Here is a 14,659-nt window from a genome sequence, read left to right as displayed (position 1 = left end):
ATTTTTAAAATTATTTCTGAGAAAAAAAATCTCTCTCAAAATACTTTGAAAAAAAATCTCAAATATATATTTTTTAGTGTGAAAACATTTTCTCTAAAAAAAAAAAGTGTTTCTCTCAAACGCTGCTCTTTGCTCTCGATGCAATTTTTTGCTCTCGTGTCAGGATTTTGCTTTAGCTGTGAAAATTGTGTCATGGGCGGGGCCACGTTCTGTTTTTCCTATTGGAACGTTCCTATTGGCCAGCATCGTCTTGGGAGTCGAACTGAATCATTACATTGTTCGTGTTCGGTTCACCTAGATAGATGCCTCCTCTGCCTTATAGCCTCCTCTAAAAATATGTATTTATTCATCATGTATGTGTGCATTAAAACTACCATTTCGGCAATGAGAACATTTCTGAGCCAAATAAAGATGTGCTCTGGTGACTGGCGTGTTTATTGAACCAATCAGATCAGAGTAAATCGAGTGTCGGCGAGAAGCTCATCTGATTGGCTACATGAAGAAAGTGGATCCGCCCTCCTCTTCGCGCTTGCAAAACTCAGTGAATCGTGCCAAAACGGTAAGCTCAGGAAAAAGAAAGACGCAACTGTACAAATTGGGTTATTTCGGGAACCTTTTTACTCCATGCACACAAGAAGTCATTTAGACATTTGCAACAGTTTATTTTTTTACACAAAGTTTGATTTTACGCAATTCATCTGTTTTGCAGTTCCTGCCTCTGTTGTTTTCGGTTGCAAATTGCTGTTCACAGGCTTGCAATGATTTTGGCCGCATTTGTGGGCAAAAAGCGTGCCAAAAGTGTAAGCGTGGAAAAATGAAAGTCTGAAGAATACAGATCCTATTTATTTTGCGTTAGCATGAAGCTGCAAATATTTTTTTTCTTACACTTGAAGGGCGATTTACACCTTTACAAATCTTCTCTTGCGCATGCAAATTTATTTTACGCTTGCAATCTTATGTACTCTTTCACAAATCTTACCCTGCTCATGCCATTCTTTATGTCATCATTCGATCTAAGCTCTAAGTTGAGGACGGACACTCCAATGTTTGGGTAAGATGATGACACAACTCGATGTTAGCTGGCTGAGCAAGTTCAGCATCACTGAAGAAACATTATGTGCTGCACATATTGTAGTAGACATAAGACAATGCAAATCAATTAAAACAAAATACCATAAAAAACGTATATATATATAAAATATACAACAAAATATACAATTTATATATATATATATATATATATATATAAATAAATAAAAACGTACAATACAACTTCCTCATTGAATATAAGCCAGTTCAAAAAGATGCGTTTTTAGCTTAGATTTAAAAACAGAAAAAGATGATGCAGAGCGAATACACAAAGGTAGAGCATTCCACAGTCTGGGGGCAGCTACTGAAAAAGCCCGGTCACCCCTACACCTCAGCTTCGACTTTGGAACACATAACAATCTCTGGTTAGAAGACCGGAGAGACAGAACTGGACGATATTCAGTTAGTAATTCGGAGAGGTAAGGAGGGGCCAGACCGTTTAATGATTTAAACACCAAAAGAAGAATTTTAAAATTCACTCGGTAACGCACGGACAACCAGTGCAGAGTACGTAAAACTGGCGTAATGTGGTCTCGTTTTTTAGTCCTTGCATTTTGAACTCTCTGTAACCGCGAAAAAGCTGACTGGTTAATTCCAAAATATAGTGAGATCCAATCTCGAAGTAATAAAAGCATGAATTAATTGTTCAAAAAGTTTTCTTGACAGAATAGGTCTTACTTTAGCTAGAAGTCGAAGCTGAAAGAAACATGATTTGACCACTGCATTGATGTTTGTCAAAGTTCAGCCCATCATCAAAGCAGCTTCACAGACATTAAAAATAGCACTCATATTCATGAATGAATGTGTATTATATTATTAGCTTGCTAATCGCTAGTACAGCTAATTATTAATCGGCTATCATGCTAGGTAAACTTGCACGAGGGCTATTTTTTAATGTTTAATCTTCAGTGATGCTGAACTTGCTCAGCCAGCTACCCGTCAGTTTTGTGTGTGTCATCATCTTACCCAAACATTGGAGTGTCCGTGCTCTGCTCAACTAAGGCATCTTAGAGACGGCATCTATATAGGTGAACCGAACGCGAACAATGGTGTAATGAATCAGTTCGACTCCCAAGACAAGACGATGCTCACCCGACTGACCAATAGGAACGTTCCAATAGGAAAAAAAAGAACGTGGCCCCGCCCATGACACAATTTCACAGCTAAATCAAAATCCTGACATGAGAGCAAAAAATTGCATGGAGAGCAAAGAAAAGCGTTTTGACAGAAATACTTTTTTTAGAGAAAATGTTTGCACACTGACAGCAAAATATATATATTTGAGATTTTTTTCAAAGTATTTTGAGAGAGATTTTTTTCCTCAGAAATAATTTAAAAAATTTCAAATTTATATTTTTTTTATGTTCTATGAGAAAATACTTTCTCTCAAAACTTTTTTTAGTCTCAAATATTATTTTTTGCTATTGGTATGAAAACTTTTTCTCTCAAATATTCTTTTTTCTCTCATGAAATGCTTTTTTGCTATCAGTGTGATAACCTTTTCTCTCTCAAAAAATTTTTTTTCTCTCAGATCATTTATTTTCTCGCATGTAATAGTCACATTTCTAGCTCCATACGGGGCGGCTGGCCAATAGAGGGAGCTAGGGCGCCGCCCCCCATGAGCCAGACCACAGTAGCAATAAATAAAAAAGTTAATTATTTTACTGTCTTTGGTAAATACATCCATGCATAAATCATGTATACACATTGGCAATATTTGTGTGTTTGAGATATTAAATGCACCCAGTATATGTGAAAAATATGGTAGAAATTCAAAATGTCTGCTTTTTCTACATGTCTCCTCCACCTGTGTGCATCAGCTCTGTGGCGCTGGAGAAATCGCCCCAGGGAGGCGGGTCTGTGGAGCAGCTTAGCCAATTGCTGATTAAATAAATAAATGTTTGACATAAACTGTTAGCCAATCAGCGAGCTCAAATCTAGTCCGCAATGGGCGATTCTTTTAGGGCCCCAACCGCGCGCCCGCGCCCATCTCGATCAGACAGCAGCAGGTGAAGCTAGCTAAAGGGAAGCATTGCGGTCGACGAGGCTTCTCTCCTTGAGCTGGTACACTAGTCTAGAAATGCTTAGCTAGCTGGATGCGGTCATGCTAATGCCTTATTTTGCTTTCCATTTTTTAAAAAAAACAACTGGGACAGATCCAGCATGGGCAGTTACCGGAGTGAGGGATATGAAGCACCTGTCTGAGAAAGTAACTAAATAGTTTGAGTTCAATTTCAAATGCAAATGGATAGTTTGTGCAATATGTTTGTTTTTGTTTAAGACTACCTCAACCTTTTAACATAGACGGACGCAGAAGGATGTTAAAAGCCTCAGGGGGTACAACACTTTTTAAAAAGTTTGAGAACCACTGGGTTAAGGAATAGAACAAAATAAACATCAACATCAAAGCACAATAGCCTACACATACCAAGTGCAGAAAGTAATATACAGAGGCCACATTACAAAGTTAGGTTAAAGATACAAACAAAGAGGGATTATAAAAAGATAGAATTTACAGACTGTGAGCTGAAGACATTATATTATAATAATATTCAGATAAAAAAAATTTGATTTAAGAGGTTTTTGAATGAGAGAAGGGTGGATGCTTGACGGATGTCTTGAGGAAGAGTATTCCACAACATGTGAGCGACAACACAAAAAGACCTGGCTCCAAGTTTACCAGACTATTGAAACTGACTGAAAATGGCAACACCCCATCTAATATTTTCCATCAGCCGCCACTTGAAGCTAAAATCTCCAGGAAAGTGGATCTTGACGGCCAGAGTTGAGAAGCTCTGCTGTAGCTCAATATGCAAAGTTCTGTGTGTAAACATTGGCCTCTAGCGGATATTTTTGGTAAGTTCACATATTACCTGCAGTGCACATTATACCTGCTGAGAATAAGTATTTAGGGTGTAACGATTCACTCGTTTTCTCGATACATCGATTACAAATTCTGACGATGATTTCAGTCAATTATCGTTTAAAAAAGTTAAGAGTCAAATTGATAGCCATACAAATATGTGAAATAATCTATATAAACATCAAATTATTGGAGACGTTGTGCGGCGTTTTTCGCGCCTTCACAGCTCTGATGTGCTGCTCCTTTACCGCGTTTTCTCACTGTATTGCGCTCGCGCTCTATCTGTAGCTCACACATGTTTTGAGTAGCCCTTGTTTGATCTCTCATTGCGTGGAAAGGTCGAAGTTATTTTCTATGAGAAAAAATATAAATACTGACGTTTACGGAAATGGGTCACATCGTAGGCCTACCTGATTAGTTTAATAAATCCCTCGCGTTTTTTCTGTTAATCATATGCGCATCAAACTTGTTTGTAGACACGTCACTCGGTGTTTGTAAAATGTTCGGTATAAAGAGAACAAAGAGGGCATTTCTTCCTGGGAAAGTGGATGATATTCTAGGGTAGGTCTATCCGAAGCATTGTATGTTTAATGCACATATGGAACACTAATAACTATAAGGTCCTACTACACAATTATCTCTGACCCTGAAAGTCGCAGTGTAATTCGCACCCAGGCTAGGGGACGCATTTAAATAATCCTATGAGTGCTCTTACAAAAATGCAGAATCACATCGTTATCGAGTCGAATTAGCAAAAATCTCCCTGAATCAAATCGAAAACCTGTGAATCGAATCAATTTGCTGTCTAGTGTACCCAAATATTCTAGTATTTAGCCTACCTAATGCACATGAAACGTGGTTAATTTTTTTGTTTTGATAATATGCTGAAAATTCCAGTCGCAAAATTATTTAATACCTAGGCTACTCCAGTTACATTAGGCCTATAGGTATTTGCTACTTGGCTCTAGGGCTGGACAATAATTCAATATCAATATATATCGCGATTTTTTTTTCTTCCGATAACGGTGATATGATTTTAAAACACATTTTCGATATTTCGATATACAGCATTTGTCACTGACTGACGTTAGGCGCGCAGCCGTCAGAAAGAGCTGAACACAATTGGCTACTTTCGTGATGACGTACACCACAGACGCAGCCAGTGCTCAGCAGTAGTAGGCTGATATCCAACGCGGCAAGTTTCAGCTAAAGAATGAGCGTCCCTGAACGCAAAATACAAATGTGACTTAACTTGCTTCCACAAGTGAGGAGAAAGCAGACGAAATAGTTGATAAGAGAGGAAAGACTAATTCAGTGGTATAAATTCGGTGGTGTTTCGGCTGAGATCGCAAAACTCCAGGTTTCAGCGCGCTGCAAAATGAGACGGAGAGTGGTGCCGACTAGCAGCGGGGACACATCAAAACTGTTCCACCCGATAAACACACCACAAACAACACTTTAACCGGCATCAACAAACGAGACTTTTTTGCGTTAATTTGGAGCATGTGGGGATGCTGAGTGACCTCACAATGGCCAATAACGTTACATATGATTTTAATATCTAACCGAAACTTCACGCAGTGATTGACAGGCCGGGACGTGATCGGCTCGGAATGTATTTTCAATTTGCACATTGAATTTTGCTACATTCATTGCGGGGCATTTAATGAAAATGCAATCGCAAGAGTCTAACTGTGAGTGTAAATGCAATTAAGAAAAATAACATTTAAATGATCATTTTGCTATAGTTTTTGCTTGAAAATAAATGTTAAACATATCTAATCATATCTGTAATACATTTTAATTTTACAACTTATAAAGCGTTAAAATATATATTCAATTTACATATTAAAACTAGTGTATGAAATGGCAAATTTAAATTAGATTATTGAATTTTAATTTTGCACCAAACGTTGCATAAATGTAATGGCAAATGTAAATTTAAAAACAGAAATGCATTGCCATTTTACATATTGCATTGTCATTTTGCATATTACATTTCAAATTGAATATTGCTACCCAAATGCTTTCATAGTCTTGTAGCAGGTATTGAGATGAGAATATTATTGTTCTGATGGATTATTTCATTGCTTCATGTAGTTTGTTATGGTGCAGTACCGAAATACTCCAGCAGGTTTCATAGACTTGGCCAATTCATTTTTCAAAAGATTGTAGGTACAGACATCTGTTGTGGGCGTTCTTGGCAGTTTTTCTGAGGCTTTTATATTGTTCATATCGATATCGGAATTATATCGTATCGACCGAAATTAAGAAATATATCGTGATATAAAATTTGGCCATATCGTCCAGCCCTACTTGGCTCATATAAGTGTTACGTTAACAATGCCTGTTTCTCACAAAAACATATTTGTTTGGAATATGGTTGTAATTAATAAACTGAAGTATGACCCTTTTACTTTAAATTGAATCTATATTTTCTGTCAATTCGTTTTTGATTTTTAGCTCCTCTGTGTTTTTAACAAGGGGTTCGTCGTACCGCTAGGGGGCCTCAGCAAACTTCCAAAGGCTTAAAATTATTTAAAATAAGTTATATTAAAATTATATAACTTAATTAAAGTTCAGAAACTGGAGTAAAATGAAGATGTCTGGTATAGACTAGTATAATTTGCTGTTGCAATTTAAGTGAGGAAATAATTAACGGAATGTAATATGTTTTATTTAAATGTACTACTATTCATTCAAATGTGGAAAGAAAATGCGCTTTTATTAAATTCGAATATGAGTTTTATTAAACGTCTGTGGCTCCACGGAACGCCCCTCTCTCTCTCTCTCTCTCTCTCTCCACCCACTCCAGTGAGATTGTGATGAGAGCGTGAGAGGCTCGACGCACGGGCGAGCGCGTGCGGTGACCGTCACTGAATTGTGCAGCGTGCAGCAGCCTTATCAATACGGAAACCTGGACTGCTTCCTTAGAAAGGTGAGTATTACTCAACGCATACTACATTCTCCGTCATATCCACATTATTTGAATACCTCAGTGATATTTCACATCAAGCTAAAGTAAAGTTTGCGGGTTTACTTCGTATGGAGGCTATTATTTGGCTCAGGGTTTATTACAATAAACCGCAGCGGCCATCCATTGCAGACAAATGTGCAGTGCAGAAGTGCGGCAACGTGTGTTAGTGTTTTATTTACTAAAGCACTATTGATATTATATAGTCTAGTTTTGAATTTATGGCTGTATTGTAAAAGTGTAAAACTATAAATTTCATTCCTATTGAAGAGCTCAGGCGTTTATAAGATGTCAGATGAAGGAGACGGGATGGAGATAATTTGTTTTCCGCAGGAAAAGAGCCCTCCTGACTTCGACTACACTTGACATCCAAATAAGGAATAGGATTGACTGGATATGCGGAGGGAACAGGACAGTGAAACGATACTTCACTTCAATCCACAGCATTATAGATGGCTTGAAATATTAAACGGGACGCATAAGACAGTTTATCCAGATTTTAGTCCCTGGGTGCAATGATCTAACAGCCTGAATTTGCAAAGATGAATGTTAGGATGAGTTGTTCTAATGCAGTGCGGTTACGCGGCAGGCGTAGGCTATAATATGTTTGAACTATGCAAAAGTGCATTTTGTAGCCTATATAAAAGTCTTTAGAAATTGCATTAAACATTATTTTGATATTAAAGACTTTAGAACACAGGTAGCCTACTGCTTTAACTTTTTTCCCCTCAGGTAAGTTAGGACATATCAGCAAGTATAGTGATTTTATATGCTTATGATTGTATAGCAAATGTTTTTGCTGCAGTTTAAATAATACAATGATGCATTTAGAGTTTTATTTTATGAAAAGTGTCAAAGGGCAAAGTGGCTTGGCAAACCATGCATATTATATCAGCCTAAGATATTTTTTGGAACTTGTCTAAGGTGAACTACACTTCTAACTGGCTTTATCAAGGTCTACCAGGTTAACCTCGATCTCACCAGCTGGTAGTCATCATCTCTGGACCATAAATGACAAGGGCTGTGTTTCTAGAAAAAGCATTGTAAGCCTAAGTAGATCGCATGGTACCAATGGTATACTATCAACTTAGGTCACAATACTTTTAAGAAATGCAGGCCAGCATCGTCCAGCTTTAAAACAGACAGTTTTTCAGTAATATAATTTGTTGGTAACTGACCTTCCAAATAGCATTTTAAAAATCCCAGTAAAAGTATAATGAAGATGATTTCTTATGGCTTATGTTTAAGAAGAGCGTTCTCAGTTGTTCAATTGTGACATTTGTTTGTCCCATATTTGCTTACGTAACTAACCCTAACTTGCCATAATAAACCGTGCACCATTACAGTAACCGCCATTTTATATTCCCTGGAAGAATTCTTAAGAAATTATAATTATTTAAATTGAAGATTTAAGCATTCCTAAAATTAAGAATTCTTCAACAACAAAAATGTAGTGTCATTCCTTTATTAGTTAACCCAGTTAAATTAGCTTATAGGATTTGTTTTTAGAGATTTGGTTAAAAGCCAAAAAAGAGATCTGTGCAAATACTGTATTTTTCAAAGGGGTTAAAAACCCTGTTTTACAATATTATTCTAAGACTAATATTGAAGTGGAGCACTACACTTAATCTCAAATTAATTTATGAATTTCTTTTTAGTCCTAATGCAAACTTTGTTTGGTGTATGAGCTGTCTTGTGACCTTTGGAAGGCTGTCCAGGTGCATAATCTTAAACTTTTAAACTTAATTATTTTTCCTGATTTAAAACTATAGTTTATTGGCATTAGAGACTAAAGTGATATGGGCTGCTATAATGTCAACATATTTCCCTTCTAGTATTGATAAATGTTAAATAAATAACCAGCAGCTTTTACTGCAATTGTTAACAAGCCAAAATGTGATAACTATAAGTTCTGTTATATTCCTTAATTATTGTTATATTGTAGCTGTAATCCGATTGAAGCATACTGACACCTCACTCAATCTCACACTCTGTGAAAAAGTTGGATCTGTGTTTATAAATGTTTCAGCTCAATACATTTGCCATACATATACATGATGTTATCATTGTATTCTGGCACAGGAGGTATATACTTCAGCAAAGAGGAAGTGAACAACATTAAAATCTTAAGTAGGTGAGAGACTGCAACATTTGGGTGAAGTTCCTGCCAGCATCTTTGGAAGCCGTCTCCTTACAAAGATAATGAATAATTTGTGTTGGGTGCTTAATATTTTATAAGCTTTGCGTAGAATCATGTTACTGTCTAGTGTGGTGAACAGGCACCTGAGATTGGCGGTGAAACACTGTTTAAATTAGTTCTCATTTGAATTGACAAATGAATAGACAAACTATAACACTTTTGACATGGCTGATTTTAAATAGGATCCTCAGGTTGTTACATTATACATATTTCAGAATAGATCTATAAGCAATGATACCTCAGGATTTTTTGAAGTAGCTCTGTAAGCACTGATAATGGCATAAAATGTGTTGTTTTTTTGACCATTAGTCAATGCCTTTTGGTAGCACTGCAATTATGCCCAGGCATGCTCTGCCTGCTAATAACATGCCATTATTCCATTTCTCAGTGTCATTTGCTGCCACTTCACATTTCCCTGCTGTTTCAAACACTTGATAACCAAAAATTAAGCCTTTATTTTTCTCATTGTATGCTTTCAAGGCACGTTCTTAATTTTTCATATCACTCAAATTGGATACAAACAGTCAAGAGAGAGCAGGCGTAAGACAGCCGATGGAATGAAGCACTGGGCTCTCTGGTAGTGGAGAGAGGAAGTGCTCTGAGGGGGATTAAAATCGCAGGCTTCCCATTCATTCACGGAGGCCCTGAGTCACCCACATCCATAGGATTGAGGGGATTACCATATTAATAGCATCCCCTATTTTTTTTAACAAGTGGTTATAAGTACTTTGGCCATTATGAAGTCATCTGTTATGTTGTCTTTGTCAGCGACACATATGAAATGTAATGGTGTTGAAAATCCCAAGCAAATGGGATTTTACAACTGGTAGTCATGTACATGTACGATTACAAATACTTCAAAACATATTCATGTACAGTGTCCAGATAAAGCTTTTGATTGAGTTGCCATTAACAACAGCATCTATTTTGCAATATACAACAATTCGTCCGGCCCATAACTTGATTGGTTGAGCAGCATTTCAGAAGATACAGTCCAACAGCGCTGGTACCTTTTACTGTATTTTTCACTGTTCACATTTCGCATATAGATACAGTCTTAATGGCATGGTAACACTTTGTAATAGCTTTAATAAATCATTGGCAAACATTAAATAATGATTAACAGATCAATAGTTAATATATATTCACATATATTATTTGTAAATGTTTATTAATGTTTACTATTAATCATTTAGTACCTTTAAGTACTATTAGCACCTTAGTACGTTTTAGTAAACATTAAAAAGCACGTTTTCATATTTCTAGCTATTTGAATATATATTATCTAATAATCTGTTAAGCATTATGTCTATGAATGATTTATTAATGAAAGTTATTATAAATTGTAACCTCCTTTCGTTTAAAAGGAAAATTATTTAAAATCATGAAAATTAAATATTTATTTGGTAAAGTCAAGTAACCCTTTCTGCAAGTTACATTATGTGCTAGGTGGCGACAAGTGACTAAATAGATTTCACTAAACAGATTTGATTTGTTCGAAAATTCGGAATAATTCATGAATGAAACATGCGAGTGAATCATTGAATCATTGACTCTGCTGATTTGTTCAAAAACACAGATTCTTCCAAGAACGAAGCAACACTATTTTTGTGCACACAAAATGCACAAAAGTAGCTGTGGCATTACTGTTTAAAATGTTTGTAAATATTAACATTTTATTTATTTAATATTGAATAAAAGCAATATTACACTTGCAATTGTGGTGTTGGTGTGAATGTCAGCATGTTTGTGGTTATGATTGAAAATGATTGAGGCATCTTCGACAGATGTCACATAACATCCATTCCCATCCAAATTGTTTTAATGTTTCGCCATGGTGCTTAGCAACCTTTATCTTAGCCCATACTTTCCTTCTACCCCATTGACTGCAGTGTGGATTTGAGTGGCACTTAAAGTGTGTGCTAGTCTGTATGTTTTGTTAGCGCTACAAATTTCAAGGTCTGTGTGCACAAAGCAGCACGTTATTGCAAACAAGTTGAACGGAGCAGATTGTGTTATGCTGACAGATTTTTCTTTTCACCTCTTGCTGCTTTGACAGATTGTAGACCAGCTGGCTTGAGGTCAGTGTTGAGATGTTTGTCTGATGAGAGTTATTTTGACAGAATGTGACAATGATATGTCAGAGCTTAAATGCTATTTTCATTCATTTGCCATGTGTAACACATAGCTGGAACATGTTGGACCTTTAGATAATGTAATTATATTGTGTTTTTTAGATTGCTGTGAACTGTTCACCTTTCAATAGAGTGTGAAATCCAAGTGTGTGTGTGAATGTGCATGGCTTGGCTCGTGCCTGGTGGTGTTGCTCAACACTGAGATTTGGGGTCCTCCATCATTAGGGAAGCACTTGAAATGTCTGGATTATCATAGAGCTGTTTTTAGGTGTGGTTAAATAGTCTACATCACCCTGACAAAATTATCAGGCACCAGCCACATAACTGAGAGGTCTGAAACAGTTGTCTCTGTCTGCATTGCAAGTGGGATGCCTAAAATCTCTGTTGGTTGGAATAATATTCACGAGTTGTTGGCCAGTGAGATTTTCTTAGTGCTTAATATGTTCACTGTAGAAATATTTTTTGTTCCTTTTTAGAATATTACCAGTATTGTCGTTAATCTATACGGACATTTTCTTCAACCCTTGCGCACAACATAATGTAAGTCAAAATATGGGTAAAACGCCTGTTAAAATATCAGTACAGAAAGTTTTTTAATATTAACATTTACTTAACTTTTTTTTTTACCATATTTTAACAGTCTTTTCTTAGAGCATTTTGCATTGTACATTGTGAAAACAGTTTGTGCATAACATAAAGCAGCTAATGTAGAGTTATGGCTACTGTACATGCATTTAAGGGACAATGACACTTGCTGCTTTTTTGTCATGTTTATTTTATTTTATTTTTAAACCCAAAAATACAATTGATCCTCTTCTATGATGACCACGGCAGCATCCGAAATCGCATAGTCGGCAAGAACAGTATGTGACAAAAGAAGCATGTCCGAAATTCACAGTACTCATTAAAGAGTTGGCAAAAAGTACCCGGATGAACTAATACTACCGGTGAGATTCTTAAGTGTGCATATGATGAACACTTTACTATCCCATGAGGCCATTATTTTAACATTGTACACACACTCATACTATATAGAACATACTTTTTAGCAACAATGACGTAATTACTTATTCAAAATAAGTACTTACTCAAAAGAGTATGCGATTTTGGACACAGCCCACATTTTGGACACAGCCCACAACTTCTGAATTGAAATGTATGGGTTTTTTTCTTCTGTGCATAAAGTAAAAAATGTCATGGTGATACAACTGTATAAAGCCTCATTAGATGTATGTCATTGACCCTTAAATGTCACATCCTGAGCTGTTCACTTAGGCGCCAAAATTCAGTATTCCAAATCTCAGTCTGGTCCATTTTTATTTTTATTACCTACAAAATAAATCCCTCATGCCTTATGAGCTTTGTAAGTCATTTGATATCAAAAGCCGCCCCATTACGCACTGCTTTGTATCCCAAGTGTGAAACTCATTATCATTTGCCCCATCTGTCCTTCTAGAACATCCATGCTGCGCACAAAGCTTTTTTTTTTTCTGCTTGAGCTGCAGTTGATGCTGTGCATGCGCCGTGTGCGCCTCCCTCTGTGGCCGCCTGTTGTCCTGGTCAGCAGATGCCAGAGCCTGTGAGGGCCAGGCCAGGAGACTTTGACTCATTTATACACAGCTGTGCACTAGAACATCTTCCAGACAAAATAGGCTTCTGTATTCCGTGACGTAATGTCAGATGTTTGTTTAAGGATTACTCTATTTTAGATGGCATGACCTCTGTTTTAACGGTATGTTTGTGGTGATAGCTCTCAGTAGCCATGCTAATAGTGTGTTATGAGTGCTCGGGTTGGTAGTGGTACAGAAATATTTTCTTAATTTTTTAAGAAAGTTTTGTTAATCAAAAAAATAGTTATTACTGTTATGATGTCATAGAATATGTTAAATTACTTGTTTATATATTATATTGTTTTCAGTTGAGGTGCTTATTTACTAATTTACTTATTATTAGGTGTTCAAACACGAAGTGCTGAAAACCTATTGTAATTGCTATTTGAAAAAAAAATTCCCCTAAAACGCATCGTGCAGCTCAAACCGTAAGGCCCAGAGACTTGAAACTCGGCCAGATGGTAGGCCACACGTTTGGGGACAACCTATCAGAGTATGACCCCGATTGGCCCATAGGTGGCGCTACAGCAACCAAAAGTACTAAATTGCTCATAACTCATTGACCGTTGGTCCTAGCCTCAAGCTTTTTACACCACTGTGATCCTTGGCTCAAGACAGACAAATGTATATCCGTATATTTCGTATGTATATCTATACGAAAACTCAGAACTTCACAAAAATTTGTGAGCATATGTGACAGAAAATCCTTAAAAAGCATGTCAAATTCTATGGAGCTCGGGCCATAGGTGGCGCTATAACTGTTAAAAAGCTTTGAAACAATGTTTTTCCTATGGTAAATTGCCTGTATTCTCTGTAAATGGTCTATTCCATCTATGATCATTTAATGTTCATATCAGAATGTTCAAAACCAGTGCAGTACAATACTCTGGACTCTCTAGATCAATAATTATCAGAAAAAGTTGAACTTCTGCATTTGGATGACTTTAATAGGGTCACTTCAAAATGTGGACTTGACCAAGTGTCCCCGAAAGCCTATATCTCTTCAATGAACGCTCAGATCTTCTTAAAAACAAGTCAGAACATGTGCCATATGACTCCAAACAATCATGAAAAATTTCAGACAGGTCGGACAAAATTTGCCTCTATAACAGTTAAAAAGGAGAAAATTAAATGAATATAATGGCATATTAAGACAACAAGTAGTATTTTACTGCCCCCTGCTGTTTAAAATATGAATTATACTAGTAGTGTGACAAAATTACTATTTAGACTTTATTAAATTACTATTTTAACATTTACAATCACATTAAGTCAAATTTCATCTATTGAAGTATCACTATTGACAATTGTCACATTGACAAATGTGAATCCTGAATGAGACATAGTTCAAATGTCTGTATCAACAGAATGTGTGTGTAGTCCTGTTTCTGAATAAATTCTGAATAATCTGATTAATAGTTTGCAAAGACATGTATGAAATACCATTCAAATATATTTTCATAATGATTGTGTGTGTGTGTGTGTGTGTAAGCTTGCATAAAGGAGTTAAAATGGAAAAACTGGTTTGCTTTAGTGCAGAATACTGGTGAAAATCAAGCCTGTCAAAATGAAAGTGGCCAGCAGAGGGTAGTAGAAGACCACTTATTGGCTCATTCTACTTATTAATGAAGTCTTTTAACAGGTGCATTCATATTTAGACACTATAAAATCACTTGAATAACAATTACTATTATAACGCAATCATATTTTGTCAGAGTTTTTCACTTAATTTGTACTGACACTTCACATCAATGCTAGCAATGTGGTAAATCATGATAAACTATGGTA

The 14,659-nt window shown here is 36.3% G+C and overlaps 1 protein-coding gene across 1 annotated transcript in view; it reads left to right on the top strand.

Moving 5' to 3' along the window:
• Window positions 1-6,782: 6,782 nt before the first annotated feature.
• sorbs1 (sorbin and SH3 domain containing 1) overlaps window positions 6,783-14,659 on the top strand; it is a 54,734-nt gene continuing 46,857 nt past the window's right edge. Inside the window, exon 1 of the mRNA XM_077237133.1 lies at window positions 6,783-6,890. The gene's annotated coding sequence lies outside the window, so the exon portion shown is untranslated. The remainder of the gene's footprint in view (window positions 6,891-14,659) is intronic.

Source organism: Siphateles boraxobius, unplaced genomic scaffold, assembly GCF_051911475.1.
Source record: "Siphateles boraxobius isolate OS27281-9 unplaced genomic scaffold, OSU_SipBor_1 20, whole genome shotgun sequence".
Classification (NCBI taxonomy): domain Eukaryota; kingdom Metazoa; phylum Chordata; class Actinopteri; order Cypriniformes; family Leuciscidae; genus Siphateles; species Siphateles boraxobius.
Note: the sequence above shows the minus strand (reverse complement) of the source record. Positions and strands in the feature narration are given on the sequence as shown.